This window comes from Otolemur garnettii, unplaced genomic scaffold, assembly GCF_000181295.1.
Source record: "Otolemur garnettii isolate 467f Iridium unplaced genomic scaffold, OtoGar3 scaffold00030, whole genome shotgun sequence".
Classification (NCBI taxonomy): Eukaryota; Metazoa; Chordata; class Mammalia; order Primates; family Galagidae; genus Otolemur; species Otolemur garnettii.
Window position 1 is genome coordinate 5,957,573 of NW_003852425.1, and position 13,569 is coordinate 5,971,141.

The 13,569-nt window shown below is 42.3% G+C and overlaps 1 protein-coding gene across 3 annotated transcripts in view; it reads right to left on the reverse strand.

Moving 5' to 3' along the window:
- Nucleotides 1-13,569, reverse strand: part of KCNN2 (potassium calcium-activated channel subfamily N member 2) — a 138,026-nt gene that overhangs the window by 116,602 nt on the left and 7,855 nt on the right. Inside the window, exon 1 of one of the 3 annotated variants that reach the window (XM_023512691.1) lies at nucleotides 8,857-8,871. The exons of the other annotated variants lie outside the window; for them this stretch is intronic. The gene's annotated coding sequence lies outside the window, so the exon portion shown is untranslated. Of the gene's footprint in view, nucleotides 1-8,856; nucleotides 8,872-13,569 lie in introns of those variants that run through there. 3 annotated transcript variants of the gene reach the window in all.

Below are 13,569 nucleotides of genomic sequence, written 5' to 3' on the forward strand. Positions count from 1 at the left end.
TCCCCTAGTTTAGCTCCAAACAGCACTGGGGGTGGGGGGCAGCCTACAGGGCTGCAGCTCATGTTACAGCTTAGGGGGCGAAAAGACGCATAACTACTCTCGGGAAGGTAACACATATCCAGTGAAAACAACGGAGGAGACCCAGACACTCATTATCCACAACCAGGAAGAAACAGGAACTGTTGCTCAGGACAAGAGGAGAATAAAGTCTCTGAAAAGATCAGATCAGACTTCACAGAGGAGGCGGGGATTGAGATCAGCCAAAAAAGTCAGAGGGTATTTGGTAAAGACTAAGACATGGATGAGGACCATCACGGCAAGAGATGCTCTGATCCTCTTGTAGGGAACAGAGCGGGGTCCATAAAGGCCTCTGCCTCTTGTTACATCAGCGGAGATGTCTAAAGCTAGTCTACAGCTAATCCGGAGCTCCTTACTTCCCACCACCCTCCTAAATAAGAACAGTACCAGTACTGCTGCATCTGGATACATGTGTTTTCACTTTTCTTTCAGCCAAATCTTGCACCTGAGCTACAAAGTCTGCCTCTTTTGACACAGCTATCAAGAATAGAAGTGGACGGACGTGAGGATTTCAGCCAATGCTATCTGACTGTGCTTCTACTCGCTTTATCATCTATTTGAATAAAGTCAAATTGAAAGCTAAATTTGTTTAGCAATAAAGATTATAACAGAAAAATACAAGAGGAGAAAGAGTTTGTGTTAAGGAAAGGCACGTTAATTAAACTATTATTAGTATACTAGATTGCTGCATGACCTCCTCTAAGCTAGACTACCCACATCCTCAATTAGACTTTGGTAAATCGAGAAGATGGCAGGGAGGGCCGTCTCCACCCCACAGGGACTGTCAGACAGCTACGATGCACAAGAACCTGGATGGTCTGTTCACTGGACTGCCCAGCCCTGAGAATGCACCGTAGAATCCAGCATGACGCTCATCCTCAGGGAGCTGACAGCGCAGGAGAGACAGTCAGATAAATGCTACTGTACTAATGGCCCCAAAGGCCATGTGTTGTGCCAGGCACTTCACCATTCTCTCCCCACCCTGCCTACTCCCAAACCTGTCACCCAATCCTAATAAAACCCCCAGGATGCCTCACCCCCAGCTACATAGGAGAAAAGAAGGATCACAGAGGTCATGAGGTCATGATTAATGATGGCAAATACCATAAACACAATACTAATAAATGCTGGATTTTTTGTGATTTCTGTGCACCTGGCATAGGGCTAAGCTCACCACAATTCTCACAGCAGCCTCAGGAGATAGGCACTATCACCCCCGTTTTACAGAAATGAAAAATGTCTGTAAAAATTTATAGAAACTGAAGTGCAGAGCTGGTAACAGGTTGTTGGATATCATTAATAAGAATTTAGGAAAACCTGAGTTTGAATCATGTTCTCTTCCACTTTGGTGCTTTTTATTTGTGTGTAAAACTGCAGGAATCTGCATTACCAACTGTCACCCCCAAACAACAGAGAGCCCTGGAATCATTATAGAATTGTTATGGCAGCACCTGTTTCTATCTGGGGAAGTCACTGTGGCATCAGCAGAGGGAATGGAGCACCAGGAAGCAGCTCGGGGAGGGGGAGCATGGTCAGCTAGAAGTGGGGAGAAATAAACACATGTTAAAAATGAGGCGGCTCACAGCCAAGGCAGGAACTCCCAAAGAGAGCACTCAGCATCCCTCTGAGATGGGTCTGGGCTGCACACTGTTTATTCACAGTGTTACTTTACTGTGTATTAGAAAACATAGGAAATTGCACTGTAACCCGTACATTTGTGGATATTGGTATTTGAAGATGAGGCTCAAAGGAGCGGTAAGTATAAAGAAAAAAAGGATTTTTCTGTTACATGTGTATATATATATTTAATACATTAAATGTAATATAGTGTATATATTATGGGATAAAATTTTACAAAGCGGTAGCTACCACATAGAGAATATTTTGTAAATATTTTGTAAAATTTTATATTGACTATTTTGTAAATAAAGATACATTTAGCTATTATTTCCCATTTTTCTCTACGTGTGAAGACTTTAGGGGCAACCTTTAGGACACCCTGTGTTATCTGCCACAGTATAACAGATAACATATGATATACTATGGACCATGTATAAAATATTCCTTAAGTATAAATATAGCAGAGATTGCAGGAGTCCCTGGGGAAAGTCAACGTTTGGACATCAGAACCGAGGCGCTGATGATGTCGGCACAAAGCAGAGGTAATGCCAAGGTCACTGAGGAGGAAGTGTCCACAGTGTCCTGGGATATCACAGGGTTTGGGAGAGATGAGTAGGAGAGGAGAACCTGAGGCGAGGGTCCTCCGGGGGCCCTAGGTGGAGAGTGGGGCCCTTCCTGAGAAGAGCAAACGTCAGCAGCCAGGAGGCAGCCTAGCAGGAATGCCAGGTCAGCAGGTGCTGAGCCAGGGGCCCGCAGGACTTCAAGGGGAGCTGCTCGGAGGCAGCCAAGGGTGGAGAAGGTTGTCTGCATGAACAGAACTTTAATCACTAGGAGAGAAATAAGTTAACAAATTATACATACTGCCAGAACTAAAGACAACAAAAGAAAACAAAAACAAATACCCTTCACTGCCTCCCACCTTAATGTGTGACTTTTTATTTATTTTTTTCTGTAGAGATAGAGTCTCACTTTATGACCCTCAGTAGAGTGTGATGGTGTCATAGCTCACAGCAACCTCCAGCTCCTGGGCTTAGGTCATTCTCTTGCCTCAGCCTCCCGACTAGCTGGGACAACAGGCACCCACCACAATGCCCCGCTATTTTTTGTTGCAGTTTGGCAGGGACTGGGTTTGAACCCGCCACCCTTCATATATGGTGCTGGCGCCCTACCCACTGAGCCACAGGTGCCACCCTGTGTGACTTTTTTAATGATAAAATACAGAATTAGAGAATAGTCCAGTATAAAATACTTCCTTCACAATATCAAACATGAGCCTCACTGTCTGATGGTGACAAGCTACACCCATGGTGTCAAGGAACGTTATACACCACAACCCAAGACACCCAGCTTGTTGGAGACCGAGTGAGGCAGCACTAAGGGTCAGACAAGGCCACTGGCTCCTCATGGGCCTCCCTGAACATGACTCCCAAGACAAGGCTCCAGAAGTTTCTACACCACCATTCTACTTGCAGGTGATGACCTAAGTCCAATTTGCAAGGTGTACCTCCACCTCTATCCACCTCTAGCAGTACAAACTCCTACAAGGAAGCAGGGAATCTTGGGTGTTGCTGTAAGGGTCTCGTGAAAAAGCGATGTCATGGAGAATAAGCATGCTTATTGAAATTGTGTTTTAAATAAAGGTGACCATCTGCTCGGTCAGGCAAAATGACGAGCTTCTTTATTTGCAGTTGGTTTATATAGGGAATTTTGTATATGTGCACAATATAGCAATGACCTCATTGATCCAATTAAACATCATGTGACTACCTCGTGATTAGCTCCTAGTACTCTGATAATTCACTCAACATACACTTTTTAACATAACCCTTTCAACATAACCCAATTTAACATAACTTAATGGAGAACATGCTGTTAGCCATTACTTCTCTGTTCTTATCTGATGAAGCCTGAGGCTATGGAGGAACAAGGTAGATTGAATACCTGCCCTTGCTGGCCTTGCCATTTGGAGGCTGTTACTTTGAATCTTTAAGCAAGGCATAAAGAAACTTCTTGGGCATATAGAAATTTGTGTGCAACCTCCGCTCCCATGTGGGGTTTAAGGCAGGGGTTTTTGCTGGAATCTTTTATAAGGAATTTTCAGGCTAGACTTCTCAAAAGCCTTTCATAAGCCCAGGTTTCATCTGTGCCATCAGATACCTGTATGCATTAGGTAAATTCCTCTTGTCTTGAGGTCCCTGAGCACATTTCCATTCCTGGACCCATCAGCAAGTGACCTTTGTTACTTACCACAGATCAGGAAAGGTTACTGATGGGTATCTGGCAAGTTTTCCAAAAAGCTTTTTTATTGGCCTTATGAAGTCAACTTTAATTCCTTAACGCAGTCTGGACATCTCTGGAAATGCTATTCTAGCCAAAGCCTTGGTCATGTTAGCCCTGCAACTAACCTGGCCACAGATTCTGCCTCAGTTTCTCACAAGTATGCCTGGACAAAGTCTTTTCACTGCTCTCTCTCAAAGGGCTTTTTTGGCCAGAGGCATATAGGCGTTTCGCCTATACTTGGGCCACAGCAGAAGGCCTGGGACCTGCTGAAATCTGCACTTCTTAGTTGGCGTCCATCTGAATCTTTACCCACCACCATAGCTTAATGAGCAAGAGTCAGAGCAAAGACTGAAACAGCTTTTGATGCAAAAGCAGGAGAACTACTTTGGGGCATGTTTCCTCTTGCCTTTGCTAACCATCCTCTTTTGTAACTCAGCGATTGGCAAACTTTTCCTGTAAAGGGCCAGAAAGTAAATATTTTTTATTTTGCCAGCTCTATGATCTCTGTTGCAATTACTCAACTCTGCTACTGCAGCCATAGATGGTACCTTAGCAAATCGGCATGGGTGTGCTCCAACAAAACTTTTTTTTTTTTATTTTTTTTTTTGTTTTTTTTAGATACAGTCTCACTTTGTTGCCCTCAGTAGAGAGCTGTAGTATCATAGCTCACAGTAACCTCAAACTCTTAGGCTCAAGTGATTCTCTTGCCTTAGCCTCCCAAGTAGCTGAGACTACAGGCGCCTGCCATAATGCCTGGCTATTTTTAGAAATGGGATCTTGCTCAGGCTTATCTTGAACCCATGAGCTCAGGCAATCCACCCGACTCAGCCTCCTAAAGTGCTAGGATTACAGGTGCGAGTCACCATGCCTGGCCATGTAAACCATACTTGTCCAAGGGGTGGATCTGGCCCATGACTTATAGTTTACCAACCCCTGTTCTAACTAATCAAGTATAATCCTTCTCTGTACGATGCCCCACTTAGGAATTAGCTATCTGGAAGTACAGGACAGTCTCACCCTCCCCAGCCCCACACCTTGACATCCTCCTAGACAGTAGGCTCTGCCTCCCTGCTAAAGCTACAGTGTTTACTTAATAGTAATAAGTGCTGCAGAATAGTAACAGTAATGACAGCAGAATAAAACGTTACCATTTTCTTAGCTCTAATGATGTGCCAGGTATAATGCTAGGTTCTTCATAAACATTGTTTCACTGACAATGAATCTTGAAAACAGTCTAATGAGATAGGTACAATTATCATTTCCATTTTATAGATGACAAAAATGAGCATGAGGAGGGGAAATTTCTTCTCACGTTCACACAGAGGAAAGCTGAGTTCTAACTCCAATCAGTCTGGATCCAGAGCCAAAGCTCTTAATGGCCACCTGGCTGCTGTCCAGAAGCACATGTGGCCATCTAGAAAGAAGGTGTCTCACCCGTCTCCTCCTACCTACACTGTCCTCCAGGGGTTATGCTTTATGTTGTCACCCAGACCCTGTGGGCCAGTGACAGACCTAGGTAGCAACTACTGCATCCAAACAGTGGCTCTTCTGCTTTTCACCGGCTCTCACACTCAACATAAGCATGAGCCCAAGCAACCGAAAAGAACCACTGACCGGGAAATGTTATGTTCATGCTAATTTTCCACCCTGCAGCGACGGTGACGCACCCAAGGGTATTAGCAATCGTCACGTCTCTTGGACACATCCCTGAGGATCAGAGGCAGACCGGGAATCCCTATGTGGCTGGCAGTCTCAAAACACAGCACGTGTTCCCCAGAATATTCCCAAATGCAGACAAGGCCAGGGAGACTGAAAGAGGGCGAGTTATGAAAATACCCCAGCAGGGGCCTCAGTGAGCCCGGGGAAGGAAGGCCTGCTCCTTAAATGATCCACTAAGCAAACTGAAAATCAAGTCGATGAGATGACTATGAAACCTCTTCTCCGTATCTCCTGGGTGAGAGGACATATCATGATAAACTCCACCACTGTGTTTAAGAAGGTCAAACATCATCAACAGCTGGGCCCCTGCTGTGCCTGTACAGGTCACCATTCTCACTACACAGAGGAGAGGGGAAGTGTGAACAAACTCATAAACATTCATTGTCCGCCTGGAAGTGCCACTACACATATGTCACAGGCATATCCGAGTCCATCACTTCCACTTTGCCAGCCTCCCAATCTCACGGCTTTTCCTTTGCTGAATTTTGTTCCCATGTCCTCACCGGGGTCATAGAGACCAGACTTCCACTCACTCTCCCTTACACTGATGACTCTGCTGTGGCCACCTGTGTCCTGCACTTGTGCTGCTGGGTAGATGTTGTGGAGCAGGTCCTCACACACCAAGCGCCCTGCGTGGACCTGCACAGGGCATTCAGACACCTGAGGAACCAGCCCTGAACGCACGGGCCCTTTCCCTCTGTGGCTGGGTGTGTGGAACCAGTGAGACACACGTGATGGATAAAATGTTTCTGAACAGCTGTCACCAGGGCGATCTATACACAGAGCATCAGAGGACCAAGCGGGATGGCAAACACCACAGTGAGTGGGCTGGGCCTTCACCCCATTGTAAGAAACACCCAAGGGACACAGTCTGAGATGTGAAACAGAATGCGGCCCAAACTCACCAACTGAAAAACAGGTATAGTTGTCAAAAAGGATGAAAAAGACTGATCCAAATAAACATGCTGGAGGACAAAAATGAAAAGAATACAGAGGGTCAGACATTTTTAAAGGACATAAAAAAATCTGTCAGAGGGCGGCACCTGTGGCTTAAAGGAGTAGGGCGCCGGCCCCATACATCAGAGGCGGTGGGTTCAAACCCAGCCCTGGTCAAAAACTGCAAAAAAAAAAAAAAAAAAAAAAGTCTGTAAGAGCCAGTAAAACCAGTTTTCATCCATCCTAAATAGTGTTATTGTTGCTTTCTTTTAGCAAAAAAACCCAACAAAAAAGCGTATTAGTGAATCTCTTTGTATTACCACTACTTAAATTTTAAAGTCTGCTAGAACATATTTTCATTAAATGTGCTCTTTGATGTTGACAAGAACTAGTAAAGTTCTTGACAAAAATCCTAATTAATGAGGAAGGAATACAATTCTAAATCAAAATATTTTTCAACAACTGTATTAAAATTTACAACCTTGCAACAGGTTCAAGCAGTAAGTTAAAGCATTAAACCAGTAACACTTGTAACTAAATATGTCTTCAGCTATTTTCACTTCAAGACAAAAAGCATAACAACTTTTTCAATTACAGGATGATTTACCTGTAGGAAAACAGACCTGTGGCAAGTTTCTAAAAGCTAAGACTTTCAATCTCAAAACCTCATTGCCAAGTCCACATAAATGAATTTCAATTTTTAACCAGCAGCTTGCTCAGGTACATACACAAGAGGCTAAGAAAAGTTACACATTTTAAGGAAGGAAAAACTATATTAAAATTATGGTATTTCAAATAAGGAGAGGAAGCGAAGTGAATTACTTCCTTTGATTTCCTTTACCCTATAAATATAAATGACTTTTAATTTTTTAGTTTACAATTAAATTTTTGAAAGAATTTTACATTTTAAATATAATTTTTACTTATAAATTATACTTCAGTAAAGCTAGAAAAAAGAAAATAAAAATGTTTAAAAGCATTAAAAAATACATAAATGAAATAACAAACGATGAATACACTTACATAGGTGCACCTCTTATAACTTCAAAAGTCCAATGTGACTGGAGTATTACAAATTTAATACAGTTTTTTCCTTTCTTAAAATGTGTGTACATTTTTGGGGGGCACCCTCTGTATTTAAAAGTACTATGTACATCTTTGAAAATAATGAAAGAACTACTATACATCCCATAGCCATCACTATTATATCACATTAGATACATGCCACTTCAATCCTCAGCCTAATTATTATATTCCAGTACCTTAAATAATCCATGACTATAAAAACAAATCCAATGCTAAGATACAACTTCCCAAAATCACTCAGTAAAAACTTAAACAGTTTAAGGACTAGCACCCTGGTAGTCTCTAACCATAATGACAATAGACACCATTCTAAGAAAAGTACTATCCAAAGTCAAATCCACATCAAGCAGACTATATGCCTGTCTCCCAAAATCTGTTTGTTTGTATCAAAGCTAATACACAAATATTGCATGGAATTTCCTTGGAACATGAAAGATTCCTGATAGAAGACAACTACTCCAGCAACCAGATAATAAAGGCTACACACCCACACCTCAATGGTGAAATTACTTGGAAATGACCCCATCTAACAACGGACAACCATTACAGATATATACAAAATTAGGTAAAACTATCCAGAATATTCAAGAAAGCAAAGGGCAAATTCTTGATGTAGAATATTGTTATAATTGTCCACATGCATTCCAAAGCTTACAATGTCTAAATTCCAATAAGTCCTATAAATTCAAAAAGCAAAGTCCAAAACTCATTCAATGACAGCATGTTGTTCAAAACCATAGATTGCCATAATATAGACTCAATTAGGATTATTCGAAAGAGAAGACACAAGCTCCCTAATACAAAGCAAACCAATCCCTGTACCAAGAACATTCCAAGCTGTCACTCGTCATATTTATACACAAAAATTTTCCCCAGTTCGTTCAGATCACTATATCCCAACCTCTGTGGTTGAAGGGAGTAGAATACTAAACACAACTCTCACCACAAGTAAATCCCGAAAAGAAAAACAAAAGCTTTTTATTTAAATATCTGATAGACCCACAATGAACACCAGACAGAAGTGCTACCCCTAACAGTCACTGATCTGTAGGCTTTGGGCAATTTACTACCTCTTAGCCATTCGGCAGGAGTTTAATACCAGAATTTTCCATTATCTAGATTATTGCCTTTGCTTACTTTTTAGATTGCCTCGCTTAACTCTTGTAAGTCACTAGGGTCCTCATTAGTGATGAGGAGAGGCAGTCGGGAGTTAATGTAGCTTGGAAAGGACCTGGCTTCCAGCATGAAGCCACACCCGTAACAGGTTTCTAGGCAAAATGGCCAGTTTGGTAAACACTGTTAGCCATAACACCATAATACTCAAATATTCATTTACAGATCCAAAACTTAATGGCCAAAATAATCACTTCCCTCCTAACATAACAAAACTGCTCACAGAAAGATTCTGAATTAATTTTGTTTTTTAAAGATGAGTGTCCTTAATAGATATCAAATGCTTTCACTTAAAAACATGCATACATGTGCACACACTCTAGATTGTGTTAATAAACTACTAAGAATGTCTATTGTTTTTGTTCCCTTTCATAAATTTGGTAAGAAAAAAAAAATCATGGCTGCTTCCCAAAGCCTAGAGAGGCAGGGATCCTCCCCTTCCACCCCATCAAACCCCAAAATAACAAGCAATAACCAGGAGCTGGCAGGTAAACAGCCCTCACCACATGCCGGGCAGTGCTCTTCGTACTTTATATATATTAACTTGCTTCATCTTCATAACAACCTGATGAGAGAGGTACTTTATACTTCTCCTTTTATAGACAAGGAACATGAAGTTCAGAGAGATCAGTGAACTTATCCAAGGTCACACAGCTGATGAGTGGCAAGGCTGGGAAGGAGCCCACAGACTGGCTCCAGAGGAGGGACACAACTACTGCTGCAAAAACAGTAAACAGCCCAAGGGAGAGTCTGATGGCTCTGCTCTGCAGGGACGTTTACAGAGAGGATTTTCAGAAATTGTGGCTTTTAAGGCTTCCCAGAATAAAAAGAGGTAGGAACATGTGGGAACAAAGGTATCGTCCAATGTTGCCTTCACATTGTTTCTGTATGAACTTTAATTAATAGAAAGGGATACCCTTCTACTAGCACGCCTAGCTTGGATTTAGAAACCAACATCGTGGAGAAACAGGAAGACATAGGAGACAACAGAGAAGCAAGTTCCCAGATTTACACAGCACAGTACTCAAAATACGGCCCGGTACGTTGCGCCTGGACACTCAGCAGTAACCACATCGGTTTCTTAATAAAGTGGTTATAAATACCTTAGAAATAAAAAGGACTGATGTCAAGTTTTGGGAGGACCATTTTTATCTTAACTAATATCTTTTATCTCAGTAATTTCTCCTCTTCGCAGTGTATCCACAGGAAATCATCAGAGATGCTCACAGAAGTTCAGCAGCAAGGGTAGTCGTTGTAAAAAATGGTTTAAAATACATTGTTTCCAATTTCTGAAGTGTCCAAAATAAGGGAAAACATTGAAATTGATGTCTACATGATGAAAAATTTGCAGCTACTATATTAAAAATGTTTAAATATGAGAAAAATAAAAAGCTGTAGGAAAAGAATATGAAATTTCCTTACACAGATACATATGGAGTATCATACCCATTAATGTGATATAAGTACATCATAACATAAGTACTAATCGTCTCTGGGGGGCAAGACTAAACTAATGTATACTCCTTTATATACCCTCTTCAAATTTTCTAACAAGAGTAGTTATTAGTTTTATAATCTGGTGAAAGAAAACAAAATTTTTAAGAAAAAAAAATCAGTAGATCATGACCTATATTATAATGCTTAAAATTATAAGCAAATCAGTCTTCTTTTCGTCTCAGCTATCACCAGGAGACCCTGGTGCTGCAGTTCACACAGAATAGGTGGATTTTACAAGGGATCAGACAGTCCTCATAACTTTCTTAAAAAGAAACCAGAGAAATGGGGGCCGACTAATAGTTAGAGTTCACAAAGTCATTATTCTTTGAATGGCCATTCTGAACATCAGAACCAGCAGCTGGCTAACAGCAAAAAAAAAAAAGGGCCCAATTCTGAACTCTGACCTGGGCTTAGTCACAGGCATGGGTTCCAAACGTGTACTCTGCAAACTCACACCTAACATAAGGAGGAATTAAATGTACCAACGGCAGGTATGCAAACTGAGGAAAAGCCGGTAATAATGACCACATTTCTGGAACAGAATCCAATATAATTTGAAATCTGGAGTCTTGCTGATTCCACAGTCTGCCTAGACATGGGATTTTCTAAACCTAAGCAAGTCTTTGTCCAATAAACGTCAGAATTGTGATTCAAACAATTCTGACAGACTGAAATCCCAGTCTGAAATCATGGTTAGCAAACATAAAACTGAACATTTAGTTCACTAACAATTTCACAAGTGTCACTTGGCAGCAGCTCCTGTGAAGCAATGACCATGTGAGACGAGCAACAGTCCATAGAACGCAGCATTTCTGAGAAAGAGAGGTGACAGCCCCACTGGCAGATCCTATCGGAAGGTACCGGGCACATTTCTGAACTTCTCATTTGAAAGAAGAATTCAAAAGTCTAAGTCAATCCAGATCAATCCAGACGAGTGTGATCAGCGACTGTCAACGTCTGATCAGGACCATTCAAAAGAAACTGGAATTATTTAACTAGGAGGGCATTTAAAGCGACCTAATGTTTAAATGTTTGCACTGTGACCCTGGGAAAGGAGGAAGCAACTTATTGTGTGATACTGGAAATTCCAATGTTTCCTGTCTCTTCACTCCACTGACCTTCCTCCGTCAAGGTCAGCAATGACCTTCAATTTGCCAGATGCAAAAAGCGCTTCTCTCCCCCATATTAAGAGACCTGGCAGCACTCAGGAGAGCGCTGTGCCCTCCGTAAACCCTCCTGTCTCCCGGCCTCCTCTTCCTCAGAGACAATTTACTCTGCCTCTTCTTTCTAGTTCCTCCTTTCCTCAACCTCCAGATATCAGGGGATGACCGACTCTCAACTCAGTGATTTCATCAATTCCTGGGGGCTCCATGGTCTCCGTAAATTTCCAGTACAGACCTTTCCTCCGAGCTCCCGGTCTCATCTCCAATGAGCAGCATTTCAAACATATTCTGCCAAAACAAATTCCTGATTCCACATTCTGCCCTTCGCCTGAGCCCTCCCTTTTCATCCTGACACACTCAGCTGCTCCAACTGTATCGCCATGAATCATCTTACATCGATGATGAGCAGCTTAGAATCCCCAGCACTCACCTGCCACATCCAACCTACTAAAGAGCCTATTCTCCCTCCAACACGGTCTCCAATCAGCCTTCTTCTCCTGATTGCTGCTGCTATTACCTAGAAAGTGTGCACCATCTCTCTGTGACACAGCTTGTCAGGAACTTCCTCCCAGTCACCAGACCAACCTTCTCAAAGCATCAAAACAAGCCTTGCTTAAACATTAAAATGGATTATGTGTCTCCTTGCCTTTAACTCTTCAAGGACTTCCCCACTGCACTTGGAAAAAAGTCCATAAATTCTCACCATGGCCTCAGGACCCTCCGATATCAAAGCCGTGCGTCCCCTCCCACTCTACCTGGTACCATCTGCTCCTGCCTGAGTTGCGTCGGGCTGCTCTCCTACGCCTAGGCCTTTCCACAGGTTGTCCCCACTGGATCTGCCAAAACCCTGACCTCCCAGTTTTCCATCTGAGTCCTTTTTATCCCACTCAAGACACGCATGGCAACTACAAGAATTTTCTTTCTTTTTTCTTGTCTTCACTCCTTAACCTCGCCTCCTTGGAATATCAGCTCCAAAAGGAAAGGGATCTTCTTGTCTTATTCCCCACTGTATTTGCAGAGCTCAAAAACTTAAAATGTTGAATATAGAATGAATAAAATGAGACTTCATCTGAATAGAAAGAAAATCTTCCCCAAAACAGCTGTCTAGAGAAGAAACAGACAACCTCTTACACCTGTGAATTAAAAGTCATGGAAAGAGGACTCAAGCAGAAACCAGGTGACCTCTTTTAAGGGTGTCCCATGCTGGTGGGATACTGGGCCAGATGATAATTAAGATATCTTCCATGTAATTGTTAGTTTTATAAATAGGACTCTTAAGGAATTTCAGGTTGAAAATAAACTTCCAAAGTAGTAATTATCATATTATTTCTTAATGAGCAGATATTCTCTCTAAAACAATTCCACAAAACCACTTTATCTCATGCCCGCGTGTAACCTCCCCAGTGGTAAATCAGTGCAGGCTCCCTCTGTCCTCCCTGCCAGATGTGGTTTGGGATGACAGCCCAGGGAGCCCGTCTCTCCAAGCTGCACCAAACGTGGCCCAGGAACAGGCTGGAAGCTCAAGCAGACCCATTTGTGGTAAACCCAAAGTTCCACTCTTCATTCATTTGTGATACTGCTCTGTAAACACACCAGGATTGCTTTATTTAGCATCAGACCCATTAATAATGCAGCGATCTTTACACAGGCAGGCAGAGAAAATTCGTCCTGAGTGATTTTGTTACTACAGAGCATACACAAAGTCAGAGGTATTGAGAGTCTCATTACTACCGTTACAGAGGCTGCTGCAATACAGACGTCAGTCACTGAGCTGAACGCCGCTTACACGCAATTCAGCCAAGTCCGCACTCCCTGTCTTCTGGAGTCGCACAGTCAGCTTGTAGCTGCAACGCTCACCTGCCTCAGAGATGTGGAGACCAACCTGTCATTTCTTCTACTGTTTTGGCTTCCTTCATCATCAAGCACCTCCAAATTTTTTACCTTAAAATTATAAAAATGTGGCAGATAATGTGCCTCTGATCACACCTTTACAGTGATTATTCATCAACAGATTTGC